General features: G+C 41.5%; 1 protein-coding gene across 3 annotated transcripts in view; it reads left to right on the plus strand.

The window, feature by feature from the left end:
* Window positions 1-5682: 5682 nt before the first annotated feature.
* Window positions 5683-26833, plus strand: part of LOC135554188 (protein TANC2-like) — a 140302-nt gene continuing 119151 nt past the window's right edge. For 2 of the 3 annotated variants that reach the window (XM_064986308.1, XM_064986311.1), the window contains exon 1: window positions 5683-6080. The gene's annotated coding sequence lies outside the window, so the exon portion shown is untranslated. Of the gene's footprint in view, window positions 6109-26833 lie in introns of all 3 variants that reach the window. The other variant, XM_064986309.1, reaches the window with a different exon arrangement.

A 26833-nucleotide genomic window follows, 5' to 3' on the forward strand; every position in this document is an offset into this window, starting at 1 on the left:
GATGCCTATACACAGACACTACTGTATGTGTAGAGGGAAAACACCTAGCATTCAGAAAGTACAGCCCTGTAGGTAATTCACTATTCTCAGCGTTGATCCAAAAATAATCCCAAATCCACCTGGCTGCTGTCCTGACATTTGCATAATAATTTTTATCAGTGTGAAGTAAGTCGTGCCAATGGAGACTGGGTGGTACCTAGAAAGGGTGTCACAATTACCACTCCCTCACTTGTGTGTGTTGACCCTCACTTGTATGTGTTGGCATCTCGCCCTTCAATGAGACAGACGCCCACATCCTGCACCCCTCCAGGACCCTCTTCCACGGACGCTAATGGTCCCCGTCGTCTGTACCGTCAACCTCCACATGCTGGTTACCATGGCAACAGGTTAGTGGCATGCGATAGCCCACTGTCCAGGGGAATTCCTCCTTTTAACGGTTCGCTTGCCAGAGACTCACGTCAGCACCACAGGGGGCTTGCCTTAGCCCCAGTCCCTAGCAACTAGTTGCTATGCTGCCCTGTTGCCATGCGGAGAATGACATGTTTTTTAACAGTTGGTGGTGATGATCACCTCTCCAACAAACAGAATCACACACGCACTGAGCACCCACGTCACTATTGCATACCATTCAGAAAGAAGACCCCTTGCCCCTCTTTATCCTTGTGTCACAGTAGCAGTACAACAACTAAAGTTCCACTGATCAAGTTGAGAAGACACAAAGTGACTGTGAGAGACTTATGGACCATCGTGCAATATGACCTGACCTGACACTCTTCAAATGAAACCATTTTTGCATGCCTTATAACCGTAGTAAATAAATAAATCATATCGTCAATAACTGCATGCACAATGACCTTCACAACGGCAAAGTCATATGCCTACACAGGCTACATAGTGCATACCATACCAATGAAGATACATTTAAGGACAATATAGGGCCTGCTAAAGAGAGATAATTTAGCAGTTATACCCATTTCAATCACAACTTTTGATGTGACACTGATGGCTGGCCTAAATTCCTCCAAAACAGATATACCAGAGTGGGATAAAATGATTAGCAGGATCAATTGGCATGTGCTTCATCTCTGATGGTGCTTACCTGGCATGGACCAATAGGAAGGATGCTGCCTGGAGCTCAAAATAAGTCTTCTATCTCCAGCACCCACAAAGGGGGGCTCCACCAATGTCATCTCAACCACCCCTGAGGTTGGTTCTTCCAAGGAAGAAAGAGAATGCCAACAGGATAAGCAACATCCGAAAAACTCCCCAAAATATTCAACCTTCCTTCTGCTATCTTGTGGCTAATGCTGCAACATGTTGTATAACCCACTCAGTTCAACATGAAGGGTAATGTTGTCATGAGAGTCAACCTGATTGAATTTGACTGATTAAGGGCACACAGCCTCAATACAGTGAGCAAAGGTAATCATAAGCATTTACTAACTAGCTCCTGAAGCCAAGAGACCTCTTGTTCCTCTACTCATCTGATAGACTTGCCTTAAATCTCCTAACTAGATGTTGGCAAATGATTAATAGTTTATGGGAATGTTTACATCATTGTTTTAAGATCTATTTTCATAGCCCTTAAATCTGACATAGAAACATGACAGATGATGTTAGACACATGACAAATCATTGACAAATAATGAATCCAACTATGCTTGAGTGAGTCTTAAGGTTTGTTTATATTTTGAGCCTGTTACTAAGGCTACCGTACCTTTTAATCATGGACTCAGGAAAGGTTCAACAGGGGACAGGAAGTAAACAGCAGCAACCTGCTTTGCCATGTTGCTTTGTTGAATCCATCCAGGGAGGGCTGGCAGGGTTTCCGCTCCAGGGGCCAGGGCAAAATAAATTAACTGGGCGGGATAGATTAGTAGATAGTCAGACACCCAGGGAGATCTGACTCGGAGAAGGGGATGAAACGTGCAGCCTTGCAGAAAGGAAATACAATTTAGATTATTGCAGTAGTCCCGATACCCACCTGTGGGTATAGACCTTAATGTAACGGGACTTGGGATCTTGGGGTCTGGAGCATGTGTAATCTATCCTGTGACCAAAGGTAATGTCACGACTTCTACTGAAGTCGGTTCCTCTCCTTGTTCGGGCGGCTTTCGGTGGTCGCCGCTCCCGGCCTCCTAGCCATCACGATCCACCTTTAATTTTCTATTTGTTTTGTCTTGTCTTCCTGCACACCTGGTTTACATCTCCTACTAATTACATGTGTATTTAAACCTCTGTTCCCTCCATGTCTGTGTGGGGTATTGTTTACTGTCAAGGTTGGCACGCTTCCGGCTGGTTTGCGCCAGGTTTTGTTTTATTACCCGTGCTTTGTGGCAGCCGGTACTTTGTACATGGGTTTTGTAGTTTTGCTGCCTCATCTTGTCCTTTGGGCATTTTGTGTTGTGATGCTGTTGCGTTCTGTATTATGATTGCCTAAGTAAAGTGCTTTGTCCATTCATCTCTGCTCTCCTGCGCCTGACTTCCCTGCACCAGCTACACCCACCGTTGACACGTAAACAACTTCAGAATTTTGTGTGTTGCAGATGTGTCTCAGAGGAATGGAGAGGCTAACTGTGTGTATGTGTGTTGTGTGAGGAGACTTACATGTAATTCAATTTGGCCTCAGGTTGTATTTATGTGGGAGGATGGGTCGAAGATTCCTTCAGCAGTCCATTCAATTTTTCATCAGAGTTTGCCTTTTCATCCCACGCAGGTGGGAAGTGACATTTTGTTAGGGCTCCCTTAACTAGATATATGGGGCTCGTGACCTTCTCAGGTATTACTTTTATTAAGAGAAGCAACTTAAAACAGTAAGTCAATGTCAACCAACTGACGTTGATGGAATGGCTGCCTACTGCGTACTGGCAGCCATTGTCTGTTGAGCGGAGTTGGACTCCGGGAAATTCTAGTATCAATTTCAAATCAAGATTGGTTGAATTGTGGACCTTACACAGTAAAACGGAGAACAATCTATTGAAATATACAGGGAAATGCACATGGCTTAACATATCCATCAAATAATATTTAAGTAAGCACAGTTTATTCCCTGTTCTCTCTATTTAAGTCACTAACATGTTATGGGTGTTTTAATTTATTTATTGTAATTATCTGCCTGTCTGGCTCCATAATCACATTTAATGCATTCCTCTTTTCTATAACCTCTCTCTCTACTTGGCTATACTCCAGGTTATAGAGCAGAGATGCAAATGATGCATTGACATCGTAATCAACAGATTTTCTCACATTCAATACAATGTTTTGGGTGTATAGAAATGTTAAGATATATTAGTGTAAGCAGCTAACAAACAGCACAGCTTGGTAATCATAAACACAATTTGAAGGTGCTAAGAGCTGGTTTGGGACATTCACAGAGGAACTGGTCACCAGTCTAAAGCATGAAATGGTTTGGAAACACTGTGGTAAAGCATTAAAATCCCATCCATTCTCTCAGGCCAGTTCAAAGCCTCAGCCAGCAAACCAGACTTATCAATCCCCGCTGTTTTATTCAATTAAGCATTGGCACTGAACAACTGGGAATCTAATCTATTTTACATTAGGCTTTTTCCTTACTTTGTCCATTACTTTGGCCCGGCACAGTCTTTTGACTCTACACATTGCATTTCAAAAGGAATGTGTCGTTGTTAGTCTGTGTACACATGTAAATCACAGATGGAAGGACGTGTGTGGATACTTTGACCAGACACGTTGTCACATGATTCACTTGATTTACATAAAGAGTAAGATGTAGGCCACGGTATTGTCAACGGTTCATTTGTGTGCTGAAGAACTGGTTCAGTGAGTTTGCAAAACTGGCTTCAGTAAGCTTTAGTGTCTATTTTTTGGGACAGCATGGCATGTGTGTGGTCCTTGGAGGACTTACAAAAATAGAATAAATGCATTCTAGAACAGAACTATATTTTGTTTGAGTCCACTGAGAGGGAATAGGCCATTGTTAGGGTAATTAATGTCCAACCCCAGATGTATTTCATACACTGTGTTCCCATGAACGATTGGCATCTCTCAAACATAGTCCAGACACCAAGAGAAATGACATTCCTATCTCTGGTTAGTGATAGGGGACTCATATATTTGTATTATGATGAGAAGATAGCACAGAAATGCAGCCCAGCCTCATCTGCATGTCTCTCTTCACCTTACCTCTGGGTGGAGGCCTTCAGAAACCGTTGTTGTTTGATCAGCCCCTAGGACTGATCCAGATGTTTTCATTCTTTCCAGAAATAAATAATTTGATTTCTGTCTTTTAGATCTGTAGGCTACACTTGGCAGCAGGGCAAAGCTAATTTCTCTACCCTCATTATCTTATCACATTCATTCTGGTAATATATAATAGGTAAGAGGGAGTTGAATCAAAAGAAAAAGCAAATAGTTAGGAAATAGTTAGCTTAATGTTCCAACTTGTGACTGGCAAAGTAAGCATGTCACGGTAAGATCTACCTACACCTGTTGTATTCGGCGCATGTAACAAATAAAGTTTGATTTGATGGGTAAGACGATCTTCATTTGTTTGATTGTACATTGTAGTGTTCCATCTCTACAGTATGTGGGTATTACAATTTGTGAGTATAATATTTCCCACACAAAGATTCACAGAGATTACACACATCTAAAGCAGGAGTAAGCAAGGTATGTGGATCTCAGACAGATATCATCATCTTCGCTATGAGAAAACTCCATGACAAGTCAAAGCAAGGATGGACCAGAAGTCAAATTAATGCCTGTATTTATCAAGAGTTAGCTTTCCTAGACAAAACAAAGCTCTGAGATTGCAGCAGTGTGTGTGTCAGATGAAGCCAGCATGACCCATTCTGAGATTGGAGACACTGGCTACGTAACCCACCAGACCTCCCTCCACCTGTGCAAATAACCTCTATTGCAATTACAGAGCAAGTTCTATGTACCTACAATACTATTTGTTACTACAGTTATTCCGTAAATAATGTACATTTGATTGACATGACCTTGTATTTTACAGTGGGTTACTTTGACAATGCTGCATTCATAACCACGTGGGATGGTGAAAATGACCCGTTGTGAAGTTGTAAATACTAGTTGGATGAGTGCACATGCTTTGAACTCATTGAGTAACACTGATTGGCTAATGGCCAACAAGCTGCATCAAGCATAAACTAAAAGTACAACTATCATGCTTGTAAACTAATTATAGTGTTCAAAAACCATATTAATAGATTGTTTTTTATAAATAATATTTTGTTGTTGCATTTAACTACCGGAAATTCTGTTATCAAGGTAGCCTCATTTTCTTAGTAGGTTACTTGAGAGGTCAGCATGTGGGAGAAGTCGGAGCATTCAAGTGGATTTTTCCCAGTCAGTATTTGGTAAATACCAATAGTGTTCAACTGCAGCCCGCAATATGGGGCATTCCTGCATGTGAGGTTTATCGGCAGCTGGTATCCAACGTTATTGTGCATTAACGCCACCTACTGTATTGGAGCGCCCCTGCATCCCGCCTGTCCTAACTTAAAAATGGACCAATAAAAGTATAGAGAGTCGTTCCTGCAGATTCAGGAATGCCCACATGCAGGAACGCCCCCACACTATTGGCTGCAAGTGCACCCTTCTAAATACCACCTTCCCACTTGTATTTGAACGCAGGATCTGAGCACCCGCCCCTCATTAATAATTCAGCAGCCTCTCCGCTTCATGCTACTGTATGAGAGCGTTTTCAACACACACAAACATCTTCGTAGGCAATGTTTGGTTCTTCTCATGCAGTCTCGTAATTAAATAGTTCTTTCTTCTTCACTGGGTGGATATTATTGGAGGCAAATTGAGCGCAATTCCGGGATTTTTTTCCTCCCTCAAAACCTGGAGTAGGAGGTACCTCAGTGGGAGAAGGACGAAACGATCGAATACGTCGAATCTTTACGCACGCTCGCGAAGGCTGTGTTGTGGTCCAGCTGCTTACTGGAAATCTTGCTGAAACGTTAGCTAGCCATTGCACTGACGTTTATCTACGAACTGACACGGGTTTAATGGTCAGTGGGACGTTCTTGCCTCGGCTTATTTGACAGTGGAGGAGGTGAAAAAAAATCAAGGTACGTGACAGCGAATGACAATTACAAGGTAATGTTACATTTGAAACACGAAATTCGAATGATTTGGCTGAATGACGTTAGTCCTAGCCAAATAATGTGATGTTCTTTAGCGTTCGGTGTCTGCTGTGCTGCACTGTTTTAGCTAGCTGGCGCTTGCTGTATATCCGCATCGAAGTGTCCCAATCATCTATTGTATTGCAGGTAGCTAGCAAACTAACATAGTTAGTATTCGCTATTTGACAACCATATAATTTTCGAACATGTTTTTTTACTGTAACCCCCCCGGTTAACGTTAGTTAAATAGAGAAGCTGTGCAACGTTATTAAGATTCATTATACTCTTGGTGAATTATACCATGGCATTTGCTGAATAACTTTCTAAAACCAAATGTATAAATGCTTAATTTCTGTGCATTCAATGTCCTAGCACCAGCTTACTTTAAAATGCATGGGGGTTGTGAATGCATTACTGCCATGATGGGTTATGTGTTTCTTACATTTCCAGTGGTGACAGAACTGGGTCTGGTTCCCCAAAAGCATCTTAAAGAGAAATGTAAAAATAAATCTTCATATTCATGATATCTAGCACCAGACCAACATCAATATATCAAATGGCGTGTTTCTATGTTTTCTTGATGTTGGGGTGGTGCTGGAGACTATGAAGTTGAACAATTTAGAAATAGACTTTTAAGGCTAAATTCCTGGTTTGAACCTTCGTAGGAGCATAGTTTAATATCTGAGTTGTTTCCCTTCATAACGTTGCACTTAAAAACGATTAATTTAACATGCTGACCAGACCGCATGTGCGTGTGTGCACGCGCGCGCATGTTGATTTTGTCCACGATCGCCAGAACGGCCTTAAAAATAATGGGACTGCCGTTTTGGGCTCTAAAATTAGTTTGACCCCCATTGTGAAATCTTTTATATTTCGCTACAAATCGAGATATTACATATTGATCCATTCTGACTACTACATTTGTCATCACACAGGACCACATGCTGACACAACTATTACCGACTGGTAGGCCTAAGGGAGGCTCACACCCTCATGCATGCTCTTTGAATGTGCACTCTTTACATGTGTGTGAATAGACCTAGCAGCTGAGAATGCTTCAGTAGGCTACTGTACAATCATTCTTTGACGTTCAATGATCAATTATTCACTCAAACACCTCTTTGCAACCTCTTTATTCCCAAAACTTTTCCTCAATCACTCATCTTTCTTGAAGCGACCGTTATGGATAGGCTACCTACAGTAGAGTAGTCCATGGACACAGGGACCCAATTTTTGGGTTTGTTTACTAATTCTGCTAATCCCGTTTCCAAACAGCAGTCTTCAAACAGCATGGTCAAATTTCCTCATGGTGACGCCATAAATGAGCTAGCCTAAAATCAATAAGATGAGGTGAGTTTTGTATTTTGGGTGAACCATCCCTCTAAACATATTAAGCCCCCTTTCTCCTACTTATTAACACTGTTGTGTCATGAATCAAATACTGTCAGACTGCCTACTGGCTAGGCTATCTTAACTAAAACACAACCCAGATTAAATAATCACAGTTGGCCAGTGCCTCCAGGGTGAGATTTTTTTATGACTGACATGTAGCAATTTCTTTGTAACTTTCATTTACGTGCTGGAGGGCAGCTGTGGAAAAGTGATTAGGGAAATGATGTGCAGTCTAGGGTTGGGGGCTTTAGCAAGGTACTTCACAGAAATAGAGCCAGCTGTCGCAGCAGACATCAGCAATGATGAAATTGTCCCAGATTGGGGTATCTGTTGAGGAAATAACAAAATCATAATTAAGTTCAGCCAATTGATTTACCGGCTGGAGTGGCTGCTTGGATCTTCATGATGAATGAGTATGGAAGGGCCGTAGCAAAACAACAGTGAACTGGGACCACACTAGACCAAGTGAAAGGTTTTATGACATTGACTTACTTTTATTAATTCTACCTTTTAACATGCAATCAGTGTAAAGATTTTGTACAGGCTGCTGAGTGAAGCCAATTAGATCTGACCTAGATTAAATGTGACTTTGGCAAGTAGCATACTTCCAGCAGTCCTGAGCAGTGTGATTTCTCAAAGTTGCTAGTCTTGATGCCATAGGCCTACTTGTATACTTTATTTCTTTCTCTATTTTGTATATATATATTTTTTTACACTGTTTCCTCCTCAATTTTGTGGTATCCAATTGGTAGTTAGTCTTGTCGCATTGCTGCAACTCCCGTACAGACTCGGAAGAGGCGAAGGTCGAGAGCCGTGCGACACAATGCCCAGTTAACCCGGAAGCTAGCCGAACTAATGTGTCGAAGGAAATGCCATGCATTTGGCGACAGTGTCAGCGTGTACTGCGCCCGGCCCCCCACAGGAGTCGCTAGTGCGCGATGGGACAAGGTGCGCCGCCCCATGGGTCTCCCGGTCGCAGCTGGCTGCGACAGTGCCTGGACTCTAACCAGGAATTCTAGTGGCACAGCCTTAGACAACTGCACCACTCTGAAGGCCCTCCTACTTGTATACTTACAGGTTTACAAGGTTACCTTAGTTATCAAAAAGAAAGGAGGACCAATGCACTCTTCATATAATTCATTTAAATGCCTTTATTAGTATGGCATGTTCATTAGAAACAACGTTTTTTTTTTTAAACCGACGCGTTTCGGCAGCATGGCCTTCGTCAGAGAGTGCTCAGGATTAGAGGTTGACCGATTTCATCGGAATGGCCGATTAATTAGGGCCGATTTCAAGTTTTCATAACAATCGGAAATCGGTATTTTTGGATACCGATTTGGCCAATTTTTAAATATTTGTTATTATTATTATTTTTTACACCTTTATTTAATCTTTATTTAACTAGGCAAGTCAGTTAAGAACACATTCTTATTTTCAATGACGGCCTAGGAACGGTGGGACAACTGCCTTGTTCAGGGGCAGAACGACAGATGTTCACCTTGTCAGCTCAGGGGATCCAATCTTGCAACCTTACAGTTAACTAGTCCAACGCTATAACCATCTGCCTCTCGTTGCACTCCACAAGGAGACTGCCTGTTACGCGGATGCAGTAATCCAAGGTAAGTTGCTAGCTAGCATTAAACTTATCTTATAAAAAATGATCTATCATAATCACTAGTTAACTACACATGGTAGATGATATTACTAGTTTATCCAGCGTGTCCTGCATTGCATATAATCTGACTGAGCATACAAGTATCTGACTGAGCGGTGGTAGGTAGCAGCAGGCTTGTAATCATTCATTCAAACAGCACTTTCGTGTGCGTTTTACCAGCAGCTCTTCGTTGTGCGTCAAGCATTGTGCTGTTTATGACTTCAAGCCTATCAACTCCCGAGATGAGGCTGGTGTAACCAAAGTGAAATGGTTAGCGGGGTGCGTGCTAATAGCGTTTCAAACGTTACTCGCTCTTAGACTTGGAGTGGTGGTTCCCCTTGCTCTGCATAAGTAACGCTGCTTCGAGGGTGGCTGTTGTCGTTGTGTTCCTGGTTCGAGCCCAGGGGGAGCGAGGAGAGGGACAGAAGCTATACTGTTACATTGGCAATACTAAAGTGCCTATAAGAACATCCAATTGTCGAAGGTTAATGAAATACAAATGTTATAGAGAGAAATAGTCCTATAATTCCTATAACTACAACCTGAAACTTCTTACCTGGGAATATTGAAGACTCATGTTAAAAAGAATCACCAGCTTTCATATGTTCTCATGTTCTGAGCAAGGAACTTAAACGTTAGCTTTCTTAAATGGCACATATTGCACTTTTACTTTCTTCTCCAACACTTTTTTTTTTGCATTATTTAAACCAAATTGAACATGTTTCATTATTTATTTGAGGCTAAATTGATTTTATTGATGTATTATATTAAGTTAAAATAAGTGTTAATTCATTATTGTTGTAATTGTCATTATTACGCATACATTTAAAAAACAAAAAACAAATTGGCCAATTAATCGGCATTGTTTTTTTTTGGTCCTCCAATAATCGGTCGACCTCTACTCAGGAAGCACCTCTCCTGCTAAGAGTGCACTACAACTAACACCTGGCTGCTACCAAGATATACTGCTATGATGGGAAAGTAAAGTCATCACAACTAAGACAGTTGTGCCAAGCGACTTAATGCATCCTTTTAAAAATGTCTGAAGCCATTTTCCAGTAGAATGTTATGAAACAATGTAAGATTTATTTAGATGTTTTTAGTACCTCCGAATGCAGCCCAATCATTTAGCCTAGTAGACTATTTGATTGATAAATGGCTTCTTTGCACAACATTATAAAGGGGGGCAATGTTATGGATTTGTCCCAGCTGCTACTCTTCGTTTAGGTGAACCTTGATTATTAAACACAGTCACACAGTGTTGTCTGTCTGCAGTCAGATATGTAAATTGAAGTCTGTGCTGCGTGCCTGTTGAGCTGCTGTGACTCTCGCATGTAGTAAATCCCCATAACTGCCACACCTCCAATACTTAGAGGAAAACCTGAGCTGCTGCCATGCCTTTACTGCAGGGTCATTAAAGGCCATGCCATGAAGTGAAGCTGCATTCACTAACACATCTCAATTCATCCCTTTGCTCTCAAGCCTCCCACCTCAGGTTTATCTTACTGGCTGCCTGTTTGTCGGACTCACATGCGCACACTCATACACCCACACCTTTCTCCCTTTGCTTTGATTGGGATGAGATTATCAATGGTCACAGCTGTTTCACCTTTTGGTGTTTGCTGCAGCGATAAAATGGTTGAGAATCTGACATGCAAGTAGATTTTCCTCTTGAGTCACATTTGGAGATGGCATATTGCTGTGCTCCGCGCAGTATGACGGACTGTATGTTCGAGCAGCAGGTTTGGCTTGTCCTACTCTTCCAAAATGGTCTTTCAATATGTTTGGCTGAATACTGTTGTAGGACAGTCTTTCTCAGATGTTTTCCCATTTATGTCATTTATAACAGAATGTTATTACAGAATTGGGTGCCTATGCATCCAAACTATGGAACGACGATTGACGTCTCTCCTTAAAAATGTTTGTGTGGAATCACAATAAAGGGATTGTAACCGACTGTAACTATCAACATAACCTAAAGAGGTCCTTCAAGTTCAAAAAGCAGCAAAGTTGTTGTAAGTGACTGTTTTTTTGTAGTTGAATCCAGGCCAACTTGTGAGACAGCCTGACCCCCTGACTCTCAATTACCCACAACCTCCTGCAGGTGGGTTCTCTGCTGTCGCCTGCCTCTTATCTCCATGCTCAACTTTACTTCCTACAGGACACTATTCAGCTGGCCCCATAGACAGAGTGGGAGGGGGGGGGTTTAGCGTCTGGCACTTTTTTTCTCTCAAGTCTAGGGCTATGCAGCATGCATTCCTGTGGGCTAGATTTAATTGTCAGTGCCACTCAACTAGTGCTAATAATAAGGAGACTAACGAGGAGGCTAAAAGTTCCTGTTGAGACCACACATCAGGGTCATTAATGCTTTGTTTTCTTTGTGTGTGTGTGTGTGCGTGCGTGCGTGCGTGCATGTCTTCCGTTTGTTGTTTTATGTGGGCCAACGTCGATCTGGTTCCAAGATACCAACAGACACGACTTTCGGTTACAATGCCTTATTATTTCCTGATATCGAATCCTGAGTCACCATCCTGAGTGAGAGAGAGAGAGAATGTTTGGATTATTTGGGGTTACTAAAGCACAGACCAATACCCCTCCCTTATAATAATATGATAAGAACAGGCCCTAGTCAACCAAACTCGGTTTCTTGTTTCAATCGCCAAAGATTTTTATGTTGCCACACAGTCAAGGTGGCATTTCTCAGTAGTAGAGATGACCAGGGATGTTCTCTTGATAAGTGCATGAATTGGAAAATGTTCTGTCCTGCTTAAGCATTCAAAATGTAAAGAGTACTTTTGGGTGTCAGGGAAAATGTATGGAGTAAAAAGTACATTATTGTCTTTAGGAATGTAGTGAAGTAAAAGTTGTCAACATTTTACTTTGGGGTCATGTTGTGGATTTCAAGAGAATGCTGAGTTACCTTGCATGTTGACATATATGTAGTTCTATTGTATTCTCTCCTTCCTCAGTAAGCAATATAAAAACAACTTGATTTGAAGAAGTGTTGACTTGCACCATAAGAGCTCAGCTGAATGATGGGGGGAAAATAATTCAGCTAGCGTCAGACAACCAAGTCTCTGATGCAGTACAATTTGTTTTTAGCAAGAGTGAAAGATATACATCCCTCTCTTTATTTTTCTGTTCCACAGCAGTTTAATTTAAATGGACCACTGAACAATACTGTCTACACTACAACAAGCAATGTGTCATCTGCTTTCAGAGGGGAAAAACAGCTGTGAATGCAGCCGTTTTCACTGGACTGCAGCATTTGCCTAATGGAATGGATTTTTAAATTCTCATAAATGTTATCAGTGAGGGATGACCGCAGTCACTCCAGGAAGCGGCCCTTGTCACCGCACATCATCAGGACGCCAGTGTGATTCAACCATGTCGAGGTGACAAGACTCCCGGCTCCATCATGGAATTAGCCTAATTTACATCAGCTCAAACGTTCACATCTTTCAGTTTGCCAAATTATCTGTTTGCTTATATTCTACTTTTTTGAGACCAATTTCATCCAAGTCTCCTCATTAACAAAGCCATAATTGTTCCCCTTTTGTCTTTTTTACTTGTTAAAATGAAGCTGACTCAAGCTCAGGATTAGAAAATAAACGGTAGTGTCATCTGGCGTATGTTTCACCTAGCACTGCAGGTAGACTTAAGAGGAGTATCTTACAGATCCTTTCTGGCAACCTTACCTCCAGGTTTATTCAGTCTCTAGCTCAGACTTCCAGGACTCCACTGAAGTCCCAGTACATGTTATCTCCAATGGAGCATGCCACCAGAGCCTTCTGATCAGATGGCTGTTTTGACCCCATTCCTCCCTCTTCTATTCCCCTCTGAGGCCATCATCTCGTTCCCGCCATCCATGCATTGGTGCCACCTCGTCTTCAGAGACCTCGTACATATACTGAACAAAGATATGATTGCAACAATTTCAATGATTTTACTGAGTTACAGTTCATATAAGGAAATCAGTCCTTTGAAATACTATACATGTACAGTGGGGCAAAAAAGTATTTAGTCAGCCACCAATTGTGCAATTTCTCCCACTTAAAAAGATGAGAGAGGCCTGTAATTTTCATCATAGGTACACTTCAACTATGACAGACAAAATGAGAATTTATTTGCAAATTATGGTGGAAAATAAGTATTTGGTCACCTACAAACAAGCAAGATTTCTGGCTCTCACAGACCTGTAACTTCTTCTTTTAAGAGGCTCCTCTGTCCTCCACTCATTACCTGTATTAATGGCACCTGTTTGAACTTGTTATCAGTATAAAAGACACCTGGCCACTCCAAACTCCACTATGGCCAAGACCAAAGAGCTGTCAAAGGACACCAGAAACAAAATTGTAGACCTGCACCAGGCTGGGAAGACTGAATCTGCATAGGTAAGCAGCTTGGTTTAAAGAAATCAACTGTGGGAGCAATTATTAGGAAATGGAAGACATACAAGACCACTGATAATCTCCCTCGATCTGGGGCTCCACGCAAGATCTCACCCCGTGGGGTCAAAATGATCACAAGAACGGTGAGCAAAAATCCCAGAACCACACGGGGGGACCTAGTGAATGACCTGCAGAGAGCTTGGACCAAAGTAACAAAGCCTACCATCAATAACACACTACGCCGCCAGGGACTCAAATCCTGCAGTGCCAGACGTGTCCCCCTGCTTAAGCCAGTACATGTCCAGGCCCGTCTGAAGTTTGCTAGAGAGCATTTGGATGATCCAGAAGAAGATTGGGAGAATGTCATATGGTCAGATGAAACCAAAATAGAACTTTTTGGTAAAAACTCAACTCGTCGTGTTTGGAGGACAAAGTTGCATCCAAAGAACACCATACCTGCTGTGAAGCATGGGGGTGGAAACATCATGCTTTGGGGCTGTTTTTCTGCAAAGGGACCAGGACGACTGATCCGTGTAAAGGAAAGAATGAATGGGGCCATGTATCGTGAGATTTTGAGTGAAAACCTCCTTCCATCAGCAAGGACATTGAAGATGAAACATGGCTGGGTCTTTCAGCACGACAATGATCCCAAACACACTGCCCGGGCAACGAAGGAGTGGCTTCGTAAGAAGCATTTCAAGGTCCTGGAGTGGCCCAGCCAGTCTCCAGATTTCAACCCCATAGAAAATCTTTGGAGGGAGTTGAAAGTCCGTGTTGCCCAGTAAGAGCCCCAAAACATCACTGCTCTAGAGGAGATCTGCATGGAGGAATGGGCCAAAATACCAGCAACAGTGTGAAAACCTTGTGAAGACTTACAGAAAACGTTTGACCTCTGTCATTGCCAACAAAGGGTAAATAACAAAGTATTGAGAAACTTTTGTTATCCTTTTGTGACTCCCAAACCCGCATGCGGGAGCGTAATCATCGCCTGAAACTAATTAGCATAACACAACGGACATAAATATCCCAAGAAAATATTCCTATTCATGAAAATCACAAATGAAATATATTGAGACACAGTTTAGCCTTTTGTTAATTACCCTGTCATCTCAGATTTTTAAAATATGCTTTACAGTCAACGCTAGACAAGCATTTGTGTTTATCGATAGCCTAGCATAGCATTATGCCTTGCTAGCAGCATAATATTCCAAATTAGCTCCATAATATCGACAGAAACATGGCAAACATTGTTTATAATCAATCCTCAAGGTGTTTTTCTAATATCTATTCGATAATATATCCGTCGGGACACTTAATTTTTCAGGAGTACCGATTGGAGTAATGGCTACCTCTGTATTTTACGCGAGAATCTCTCTCGGAGCCACCATGTGACCACTTACGCAATGTGGCCGCCTACGGCTATTCTTCAACAGAAATGCGTAAAACTACGTCACAATGCTGTAGACACCTTAGGGAATTCGTAGAAAGCGTCAGCTCGTTGATGGCACATTCACAGCTTAATAGGGACTCATTGGAACGCAGCGCTTTCAAAACCTGGGGCACTTCCGGATTGGATTTTTCTCAGGCTTTCGCCTGCAACATCAGTTCTGTTATACTCACAGACAATATCTTTACAGTCCTGGAAACGTTAGTGTTTTTTTATCCAAAGCTGTCAATTATATGCATATTCTAGCATCTTTTCCTGACAAAATATCTTGTTTAAAACAGGAACGTTTTTTCCCCAAAAATGAAAATACTGCCCCCTAGTACCAAGAGGATTTATTGACCAAATACTTATTTTCTACCATAATATGCAAATAAATGCATTAAAAATCCTACAATGTGATTTTCTGGATTTTTTTTCTTCTAATTTTGTCTGTCATAGTTGAAGTGTACCTATGATGAAAATTACAGGCCTCTCATCTTTTTAAGTGGGAGATCTTGCACAATTGGTGGCTGACCTAAATACTTTTTTGCTCCACTGTACATGTAGGCTTTGTGGTGGAAGCAGTTAAGGATCCTTTTGGAAGAGGTGTTGTCGTGCCCTCGTCTGTGTTTTTGTGTTTGAACTATGCTAGATACTTAGTGATGTGGACACCGAAGAACTTGAAGCTCTCCACTGTCGACTTTTGCATCAACATGACTACTTCCTCTCTGAATTATTTTATTTCATTAGAGAATGACACCCTAGCTGAAGTCCTGCGTTTTCTCACACCAGAAAGAAATGGCTAATATTACTATTTATATCTCTAATGATACCTCAAGTTAATCTGGCTCCAGCTTGTGAGTAAAGAAAGACTAGGGGTACTATTTCTTAGCTCAATTGCAGCCACTGTTTCAATGGAAATGGTCCTGCAGATCCACCATCTGAACTCAATACAAAGAAGTCTGAGGGAAGAACAAAAGGGACAGGTCTTAAATTGTCCTCATCGATCTAAGTTGTAACATTGGACAGTACCCTACATGTTCTTTTACCAGACATATTGCTTTCACCTATGAACAAATTTGCCCGAGGGGATACAGATTGAGCTTTGCATGGTGGTTGGCAATGACGTATTTGAATATGTCGCTTGACCAGATAGGCTATGTTGGATATTATTTAAAAAATTACTGGAGTGCATAGAATTTGCTTCTAGATGTATATTGGCCTAGCCTACATTTTAAACTGAAGCACTTCAGTGCCTTCCTTTCCCCCTGCACTTGAAAATACAGCCTCTCCATGGTCCTGAATTACTTCCATTTGAAAAGCTGATTTATAGATAATCTGTCATTGATTTCAGAACATCATGCACCAGGTAAGGCTGTGTGTGTGCGCACTTTTTTTTTTTTTTTTTTTTTTTTTGAGGCTCCGCTTCCTGGTAGAACCAATCAAGACTGACCATTAAAGAGCAATCTTTCACAATGCAAGTGCATTCATGTGTCTGGAGGCTACACTAATCTGTAATGATTGGTCGTACTCGGTATGAGAAAACAATCAGTTTTAAATGCTGTTCTAGAGAAGCATCTAATCCAATAGCCTATTTATCTTTTGTGTGTAAATTTCAACCTATCTCCATTTGTAAATATGTTCTCCAAATGGGTAATTATGAGCTCAAGTATTGATTCTTTCATCTGCACCTCTCTTATTCTCTCTGATGGATAGGCCTAAGCAGCAAGCATTTAGCCCATGTTTGTTGGTGTTTGTGGTTTTCGAAATCTGAGCTTTTCGACCCTCACCCGACTTTACAACATCCCCTTCAAACTTCTCCTGAAGTAACAAAATAAAAAACACTCCTCAAGACGGCCATGGTTTATTTTCCCCTCCAATTTTATAGAGTAGACCCTGTATCTTTTTTCAAATCAAATTTTATTGGTCATGTACACATATTTTGCAGATGTTATTGCAGGTGCGGCGAAATGCTTCTGTTTCTAGCTCCAACAGTGAAGTAATATTTAACAATACAAAACAATACACACACAGTCTCAAAACACTGTCCGGAATATAAATATACTCTTTCCATGACACAGACTGACCAGGTGAATCTAGGTGAAAGCTATGGTCCCTTTATTGATGTCACCTGTTAAATCCACTTAAATCTGTGGAGATGAAGGGGAGGAGACAGGTTAAAGAAGGATTTTTAAGCCTTGAGACATGTATTGTGTATGTGTGCCATTCAGAGGGTGAATGGGCAAGACAAAAGATTAAAGTGCTTTTGAAAGGGGTTCGGTAGTAGGTGCCAGGCACCCGGGTTTGAATCTGTCAAGAACTGCAATGCTGCTGGGTTTTTCACACTCCTGTTTCCATGTGTATCAAGAATGGTCTACCACCCAAAGGACATCCAGCCAACTTGACACAACTGTGGGGAACGTTAGTCTACATGGCTAGCATCCCTGTGGACCGCTTTCGACACCTAGTAGAGTCCATGCCTCGATGAATTGAGGCTGTTTTGAGGGCAAAAGGGGGTGCAACTCAATATTAGGATGGTGTTCCTAATGTTTTGTACACTCAGTGTGTACAGGTGAAGTCGGAAGTTTACATTCACCTTAGCCAAATACATTTAAACTCAGTTTTTCACAATTCCTGACATTTAATCCTAGTAAAAATTCCATGTCTTAGGTCAGTTAGGATCACCACTTTATTTTAAGAATATGAAATGTCAGAATAATAGAGAATTATTTCAGCTTTTATTTCTTTCATCACATTCCCAGTGGGTCAGAAGTTTACATACACTCAATTAGTATTTTGTAGCACTGCCTTTAAATTGTGTAACTTGGGTCAAATGTTTCGTGTAGCCTTCTACAAGCTTCCCACAATAAGTTGGGTGAATTTTGGCCCATTCCTCCTGACAGAGCTGGTGTAACTGAGTCAGGTTGTAGGCTTCCTTGCTCGCACATGCTTTTTCAGTTCTGCCCACATATTTTCTATAGGATTGAGGTCAGGGCTTTGTGATGGCCACTCCCAATACCTTGACTTTGTTGTCCTTAACATCTTCGATATAGGGGGCGCTCTTTTAATTTTTGGATAAAAAAAACGTTCCCGTTTTAAACAAGATATTTTGTCACGAAAAGATGCTCGACTATGCATATAATTGACAGCTTTGGAAAGAAAACACTGACGTTTCCAAAACTGCAAAGATATTGTCTGTGAGTGCCACAGAACTAATGCTTCAGGCGAAACCAAGATAAAATTTCATACAGGAAATGCCCCAGATTTTGAATGCGCTGTGTTCCAATGTCTCCTTATATGGCTGTGAATGCGCCAGGAATGAGCCTACACTTTCTGTCGTTTCCCAAGGTGTCTGCAGCATTGTGACGTATTTGTAGGCATATCATTGGAAGATTGACCATAAGAGATTACATTTACCCAGGTGTCCGCTTGGTGTCCTCCGTCGAAATTATTGCGCAATCTCCAGCTGCGTCCACTTTTCCATATGGTTCAGAGGAGACAGGCAACTGTCACGAATGATTTATCATCGAATAGATATGTGAAAAACACATTGAGGATTGATTCTAAACAACGTTTGCCATGTTTCTGTCGATATTATGGAGTTAATTTGGAAAAAAGTTCGGAGTTGTAATGACTGAATTTTCAGGGTTTTTTCTTAGCCAAACGTGATGAACAAAATGGAGCGATTTCTCCTACACAAATAATCTTTTTGGAAAAACTGAACATTTGCTATCGAACTGAGTCTCCTCATTGAAAACATCCGAAGTTCTTCAAAGGTAAATGATTTTATTTTAATGCTTTTCTTGTTTTTGTGAAAATGTTGCCTGCTGAATGCAAGGCTTAATGCTATGCTAGCTATCAATACTCTTACACAAATGCTTGTGTAGCTATGGTTGAAAAGCATATTTTGAAAGTCTGAGATGAGTGTTGTTAACAAAAGGCTAAGCTTGTGAGCCAATATATTTATTTCATTTGCGATTTTCATGAATAGTTAACGTTGCGTTATGCTAATGAGCTTGAGGCTATGATTACGCTCCCGGATACGGGATTGCTCGACGCTAGAGGTTAAGCCATTTTGCCACAACTTTGGAAGTATGCTTGGGGTCAATGTCCATTTGGAAGACCCATTTGCGACCAAGCTTTCACTTATGTCTTGAGATGCTGCTTCAATATATCCACATAATTTTCCTTCCTCATGTTGCCATCTATATTGTGAAGTGCACCATTCCCTCCTGCAGCAAAGCACCCCACAACATGATTCTGCCACCCCCGTGCTTCACGGTTTGGGATGGTATTCTTCAGCTTGCAAGCCTCCCCCTTTTTCCTCCAAACATAACAATGGTCATTATGGCCAAACAGTTCTATTTTTGTTTCATCGGACCAGAGGACATTTCTCCAAAAAGTACAATCTTTGTCGCCATGTGCAGTTTCAAACCGTAGTCTGTTTTTTTTATGGTGGTTTTGGAGCAGTGGCTTCTTCCTTGCTGAGCGGCCTTTCAGGTTATCTCGAATTTTCAACTGATTTTACTGTGGCTATAGATACTTTTTGTACCTGTTTCCTCCAGCATCTTCACAAGGTCCTTTGCTGTTGTTCTGGGATTGATTTGCACTTTTCACAGCAAAGTACGTTCATCTCTAGGAGACAGAACACGTCTCCTTGCTAAGTGGTATGATGGCTGCGTGGTCCCATGGTATTTATACTTGCTTGCTATTGTTTGTACAGATGAACGTGGTACCTTCAGGCTTTTGGAAATTGCTCCCAAGGATGAACCAGACTTATGAAGGTCTACAATTTTGTTTCTGAGGTCTTGGCTGATTTTATTTTGATTTTCCCATGATGTCAAGCAAAGAGGCACTGCGTTTGAAGGTAGGCCTTTAAATACATCCCCAGGTACACATCCAATAGGCAAATTGACATCCTTTGAGTCAATCAGAAGCTTCTAAAGCCATGACGTCATTTTCTGGAATTTTCCAATCTGTTTAATGGCGCAGTCAACTTACTGTATGTAAACTTCTGACCCACTGGAATTGTGATACAGTGAAATAATCTGTCTGTAAACAATTTGTGTCATGCACACAGTAGATGTCCTAACCAACATGACAAAACTATAGTTTGTTAACAAGACATTTGTGGAGTGGTTGAAAAACAAGTTTTAATGACTCCAACCTAAGTGTATGTAAACTTCCGACTTCAACTGTATGTAGATAATGGTGTGTACGCACAGTGTATGATTAGAAAAGGTGTGTACTGAAGTAGTAATATAGGATGAGTGTTTTATCGCTAAACATCTGTTTCCTTTTGCAGATAATCAGAAACTGACATGATCCCCAAACACACAGCTGTTACAGTTTTCGGTAGCACCATCCGTCCAGGTATCTGCTTTAGTGGTCCCCTGCAGGATTGAGTTTTAAAGAGCAGGGCTGGACAATACGTCTCTATATTACGGCATACACTGCACTATGCTAGACACAGTGTAGACATGGGATTCTTTTCTGTTTCATGAAGGAAAACCATATCATAGTGCTGAAGACTGGATAGCGATAAAATGGCTTCAAATCAGGTTCATTGAGTGGATGTGCCACCAAGCCATCCTGTTTTAAGGATAATGCCTCACATGGGCATCGAACTTAATTGCTTTATACGGCGGCCTTGAGAAAGAGGACACCACTTTTAGCCCATTACCCTGCATAAAATGGATGATTTTGCCTTCTTTATTTTCTCCCACATCTACATAATATGACCATTTGTGCGTGGTGCTAGGAGATGGCCTTTTGTTATGCATTAGGCTAACACAGTGCTATTGCTACCTCGGGTTGTGTCCATATACACTGGTAACCCGCAGTGACCACTGCTCCCCATTCCCTGCCCTCATTAGAGGTAATAGAATCAGCCTCTGTCCCCTGAGCACACAGCCTTCCATACGTTTCTCATCAGCTCATTCCCACCAAGCCTTCCATAAGCCTCCAGTGATCATTGACTTTGAACTACCTCCAACGAGCCCATGTGATCAGCACGGGCCTGTTTATTATGCAGGTTTATGGGGGGAGTGAGCTCCACCACGTTCCCATTCTGTCGCTTCTGCTGGAGACAGGGAAGGAAAAAAGGAGACAATCTTCTGAAATTCAGAGTAGAGGGAGGATCTGGGCTCTTTCAGAAGCCTTTGATTTTCATTGCTGCATTTCTCTCTTCATACCAACTATACCTAATACTAGATTACAGAAGAGTGCTGATTTTAATCTAGGCTATATAACTGCTATTGCTAAAGTATGTAGCGTCTCCTGTTTGTCTATATGAACGGGGGAAAGCCAGCCAGTTCTGTATCTCCTACTGGTGGAGTGGAGCAGTGACCTCCCACTGGGGCTGGTGGATTCCTGCACTCTGCTGTATCATTACTGAGATTGTAGCAGGGACAGGGAGGGGGCCAACATGCAGAGAGACAGAACAGAGAGGGACAGAGAGAAGACTGGCAAATATGGACAGAAAAGAATGGGAGAGGGGTTAGGAGGTAGAGGGTAAAAATAAAACAGTCCCAATAACATGGTGGAGGAAATGGAGAGCTTAGTGCTGTAATGGAGGTTCATGGGCTGAGTTACAATTGGCCTACACTACATGGCTCTTTAAACAGTGGAGACTTCTCCATAGACTGCAGGCAGGTCTGACCACAGCCGGCCCCATAGACAGAAAACTATCTTAAAGTATTCACCAGGTGTCTATACAAGAAGACACCATTCTGTGTGTCACCTGTTTCTGCTTTAGGGTGTGGCCCTCCTACAATAGGAGAATAGACAGATATAGGCTTTGCCCTCTGTTTACTCTACCTGTTCCTTAAACTGGCTTCTGGTGCACTGCACAAAGAGGCCTATGTTGTCCTTCTACTGTTTACATAACAACTGCTACTTTATCAGTAATTTATTCCCTGTAATAGCCTATAGCCTACTTTGAAAGAAATCATACAGATTTCAAATAAATATATATATATATATTATTAATTAAATAAATAAAATTGGGGTGCAAAAAAAAACATGGACGGTTTTGGTCCGTGGGCCGCCTGCTGCCGATCTCTGGTAGAGAGAGGCATACACCTGCTGCCATTTCAATGTGACATAAAAGGAAGCTGGATAGTGGATCATCATGACATCGCTGTTAGTCTGAGGGAGGCTCACATCTGGAGTTCCTCCTGTCAGGGATCTCAACTGGGACTGCAACTCGGATGGATGGAGGTTGCTGCCTGGCAGATGTGAAACTCCAGCAGGTTCGTCCCAATCCAGAAAGAGCTACAGCAGCAGTGTAATGCATGACCATGATGAGAGCTCTCTGTTTCTTGTCTCTCAGCCTGGTGGGATCAAATCAAATCAAAATCAAATCCCAATGGTGGGATGATGGCAATGACTTTAGGAATCAGCCCTGAATCACCCTTCTGTGGTGTTCGATAATTTCTCAATCAACTGGCCCAATCAGCTCTGAATCACCAGGTTTTGTAGCTCTGGGCTACAGAGTGCCACGGGTGCATTTCCTTCTCTTCTGCATCATTAGGGCCACTACTGTTGTTATGAAAGGTACCGTAAATGAATATCCTGCTTGTATTTATCAGATCCTAGTCTTGGAGGCCTGAGGCTGAGCTTAAGATGTAGGTCAGCAGCATCAGAACTACAGTTTGAAGGGATATTTTCCCAAGACATGAAACCATTATGTAAATGAGGTATGGTCAATTCTGCTGAAACAGGTTGAAACTAGATTGCACCAAGTGTTTTGACATGCAGATTAATTATGTGGTATATGACATCATGCATAATGCTCTCTCTTCATTCGTGATGCATCAATATGACATTTTTGGCTGATCCTGATATCCGATATTTTCCTTGCCAAAAAAACCCTGATACTGATAACCGATTTTTCAAATTTTAGCTGCCTTTTTAAGCATTCTAGTACAGTTAAATAATTAACACACACACATGGACACAGCGGTCTAAGGCACTGCATCTCAATGCAAGAGGCGTAACAATTAATCCAGGCTGTATCACATCCAGCTGTGATTGGGAATCCCATAGGGTGGCACACAATTGGATCAGCGTTGTCCGTGCCATCATTGTAAGTAAGAATTTCTTCTTCACTGACTTGCCTAGTTAAATAAAGGTAAAATAAATAAAACATTTGATTAATGGTGGTCAGACCCATCTATGTGAAGCTAGCCACAATAAAGATTAGCCACAATAGTGGACTTTGTGGTTAGCCTTCAAAATAAAAGTATGGCATAATTCTACTATTTGTGTTCATTTGCTTCACTGTCAATGACATACTTTTATCTTGAAGGCAAGCCCCAAATTCCACTATTGTGCCTAATCCTTACTGTGGCTAGCTTCACAACACAACCTGGTCCGGTGGAGCCTCACTAGCCAGATGAAGCTAGCTTGCTGCTTTTAACAATAGGTTTGGGCAACAGGGTTAAGTAGCTGGCTAGCTATTTATTTTCATGAACTGAAGTTCACTTTCAATAGGCAAACAAGTGGCAACCTAGCTAATACTTACAAGGATTCCTAAATCATTGCTAAGAATAATGAAAATGACTGCATTTTCTACTGGTCATTTATTTTCAGGCTGGTTGTATTGGTGCTAGCTATGTACCAAGCTAAAGCTAGCTACCCCAGAAGTTGCGGTGGTTCAATATTCCCAGTTCCTCAATATTCCCAGTTAGTGCCTTGCGAAAGTATTCAGCCCCCTTGAAATTTCCGACCTTTTGCCACATTTCAGGCTTCAAACATAAAGATATAAAACTGTATTTTCTTGTGAAGAATCAACAAGTGGGACACAATCATGAAGTGGAACGACATTTATTGGATATTTCAAACTTTTTTAACAAATCAAAAACTGAAAAATTGGGCGTGCAAAATTATTCAGCCCCTTTACTTTCAGTGCAGCAAACTCTCTCCAGAAGTTCAGTGAGGATCTCTGAATGATCCAATGTTGACCTAAATGACTAATGATGATAAATACAATCCACCTGTGTGTAATCAAGTCTCCGTATAAATGCACCTGCACTGTGATAGTCTCAGAGGTCCGTTAAAAGCGCAGAGAGCATCATGAAGAACAAGGAACACACCAGGCAGGTCCGAGATACTGTTGTGAAGAAGTTTAAAGCCGGATTTGGATACAAAAAGATTTCCCAAGCTTTATTAAACATCCCAAGGAGCACTGTGCAAGCGATAATATTGAAATGGAAGGAATATCAGACCACTGCAAATGTACCAAGACCTGGCCGTCCCTCTAAACTTTCAGCTCATACAAGGAGAAGACTGATCAGAGATGCAGCCAAGAGGCCCATGATCACTCTGGATGAACTGCAGAGATCTACAGCTGAGGTGGGAGACTCTGTCCATAGGACAACAATCAGTCGTATATTGCACAAATCTGGCCTTTATGGAAGAGTGGCAAGAAGAAAGCCATTTCTTAAAGATATCCATAAAAAATGTTGTTTAAAGTTTGCCACAAGCCACCTGGGAGACACACCAAACATGTGGAAGAAGGTGCTCTGGTCAGATGAAACCAAAATTGAACTTTTTGGCAACAATGCAAAACGTTATGTTTGGCGTGAAAGCAACACAGCTCATCACCCTGAACACACCATACCCACTGTCAAACATGGTGGTGGCAGCATCATGGTTTGGGCCTGCTTTTCTTCAGCAGGGACAGGGAAGATGGTTAAAATTGATGGGAAGATGGATGGAGCCAAATACAGGACCATTCTGGAAGAAAACCTGATGGAGTCTGCAAAAGACCTGAGACTGGGACGGAGATTTGTCTTCCAACAAGACAATGATCCAAAACATAAAGCCGAATACTTTCGCAAGGCACTGTAAGTTGTAGGTTGTAGTTATTATATGAATTATGACGTGTCGACTATTTCTCTTTTGACTATTGGATGTTCTAATAGGCACTTTAGTATTGCCAGCCTAAACTCAGGAGTTGATAGGCTTGAAGTCATAAACAGCGCTGTGATTCAAGCATTGCAAAGAGCTGCTGGCAAACACAGTAAAGAGTGAATGAATGCTTACGAGCCTGCTGCTGCCTACCACCGCTCAGACAGCTCTATCAAATAATAGACTTAATTATAATATAATAAACACAAATACGAGCCTTTGATCATTTAATATGGTCAAATCCGGAAACTATAATTTCAAAAACAAAACGTTCATTATTTTAGTGAAATACGGAACCATTCCATATTTTATCGAATGGATGGCAACCCTAAGTCTAAATATTGCTGTTACATTGCACAACCTTCAATGTTATGTCATAATTCTGTAAAGTTCTGGCAAATTAGTTCGCAACGAGCCAGGCGGACCTGAATCTGCGTGAAATTAACTCAAGATAAGTGACACAATTTCCCTAGTTGATATTGCCTGCTAACATGAATTTCTTAAAATGTGCAGGTTAAAAAAAATATATATATATACTTCTGGGTATTGATTTTAGGGAAGGCATTGATGTTTATGGTTAGGTACATTCGTGCAACGATTGTGCTTTTTTTTTGCTAAATCATCCCCCATTTGGCGAAGTAGGCTGTGATTTGATGATAAATTAACAGGCACCGCATTGATTACATGCAATGCAGGACAAGCTAGTTAACCTAGTAATATCACCAACCATGTGCATGCAGTTAACTAGTATTTATGTGAAGATTGTTTTTTATAAGGTAAGTTTAATGCTAGCTAGCTACTTACCTTGGCTCCATGCCGATTTAATCGGTCGACCGCTACTGGAGAATACAGTGGAACATATATTGGAGGACATCCTTCGAGTTGGGATGCACACCATTGTTACTGCTACATTTACTGTGATATACTTACAGAGCTCAAAGCAACTTTTATTAATCAGAGGCCTCTATCACATTCATCACTCTTCTTGCTCACTGTCATCTTGAATACTTTGTTACGCTTACTTTCAATCAACTAGGCCCATTTTCCATCATTGTCACCCTCCCTGTTAAATTTGTCCACAAAGCTTGGAATGAAATAATTACTCACATAAAGCTGACTGAAAGCAGTTTAGATGGGAACATTTGTCTGTGGTTTTTCAGGTCTGTATTTACAGTTTCTAAAGGGTATCTTGGAAGACCACGCCCTCTCAGGCACTTAAGCCCTATAGATACCATGAGCAGACCTGTAGGATGAGTCATACAGTGGTTTCTGTGTGTGTGTGTGTGAATGTAGGACTGTCTATTGTCAACATAAGTGCAGGAAGCACTGCCTGATAAGAAATAAAGATAAATTAATAACCTGGGCCAAAACCATGCCCCCGCACTCCACAGTGAGAGAAATCATAATGTTCCTACCCATGTCTGTTTCCTGGAATTAGTTTATAAAACAACCTGCTCCCTGTCTCTTTTTAACTCCTCTACCCTCCTCCCATTTCCTCACCATCCTCCACTCTTCCTCCTCCTCCCTGTGGGCTGACTGTAATGGAGAGAGGCAGTCACTCTGGTTTAAAAACGCCTCCAAACAGAGAGATGGGGATGAAATTAATATTAGAGGAGAAGGAGAGGTAGACAGAGAGGACACCGCCGGTCACGGGCTGATCCTTCTGCCTGGACTGGAATCAGTAAGGTAATAGCCAGTAGGGACCTGGAAGGCACCAGCATGGAGCCACTGCAGCCTGTACTGGAATTGATCTCCCAATTTATTTCATCTCTGCTTTATGGTGTTGGCTGTGTCAAACCTTGGTGAATTTGCTGATTCTGCAGCGTGCTCAATTCATCAACACTGTAGTCAAACAGCTGACCAATCTCTGATACGAAGACGTATTAGTGTTTATCTATCTTTGCCAGACTGCATTGGAACT

Source organism: Oncorhynchus masou, chromosome 14, assembly GCF_036934945.1.
Source record: "Oncorhynchus masou masou isolate Uvic2021 chromosome 14, UVic_Omas_1.1, whole genome shotgun sequence".
Taxonomy (NCBI): Eukaryota; Metazoa; Chordata; class Actinopteri; order Salmoniformes; family Salmonidae; genus Oncorhynchus; species Oncorhynchus masou.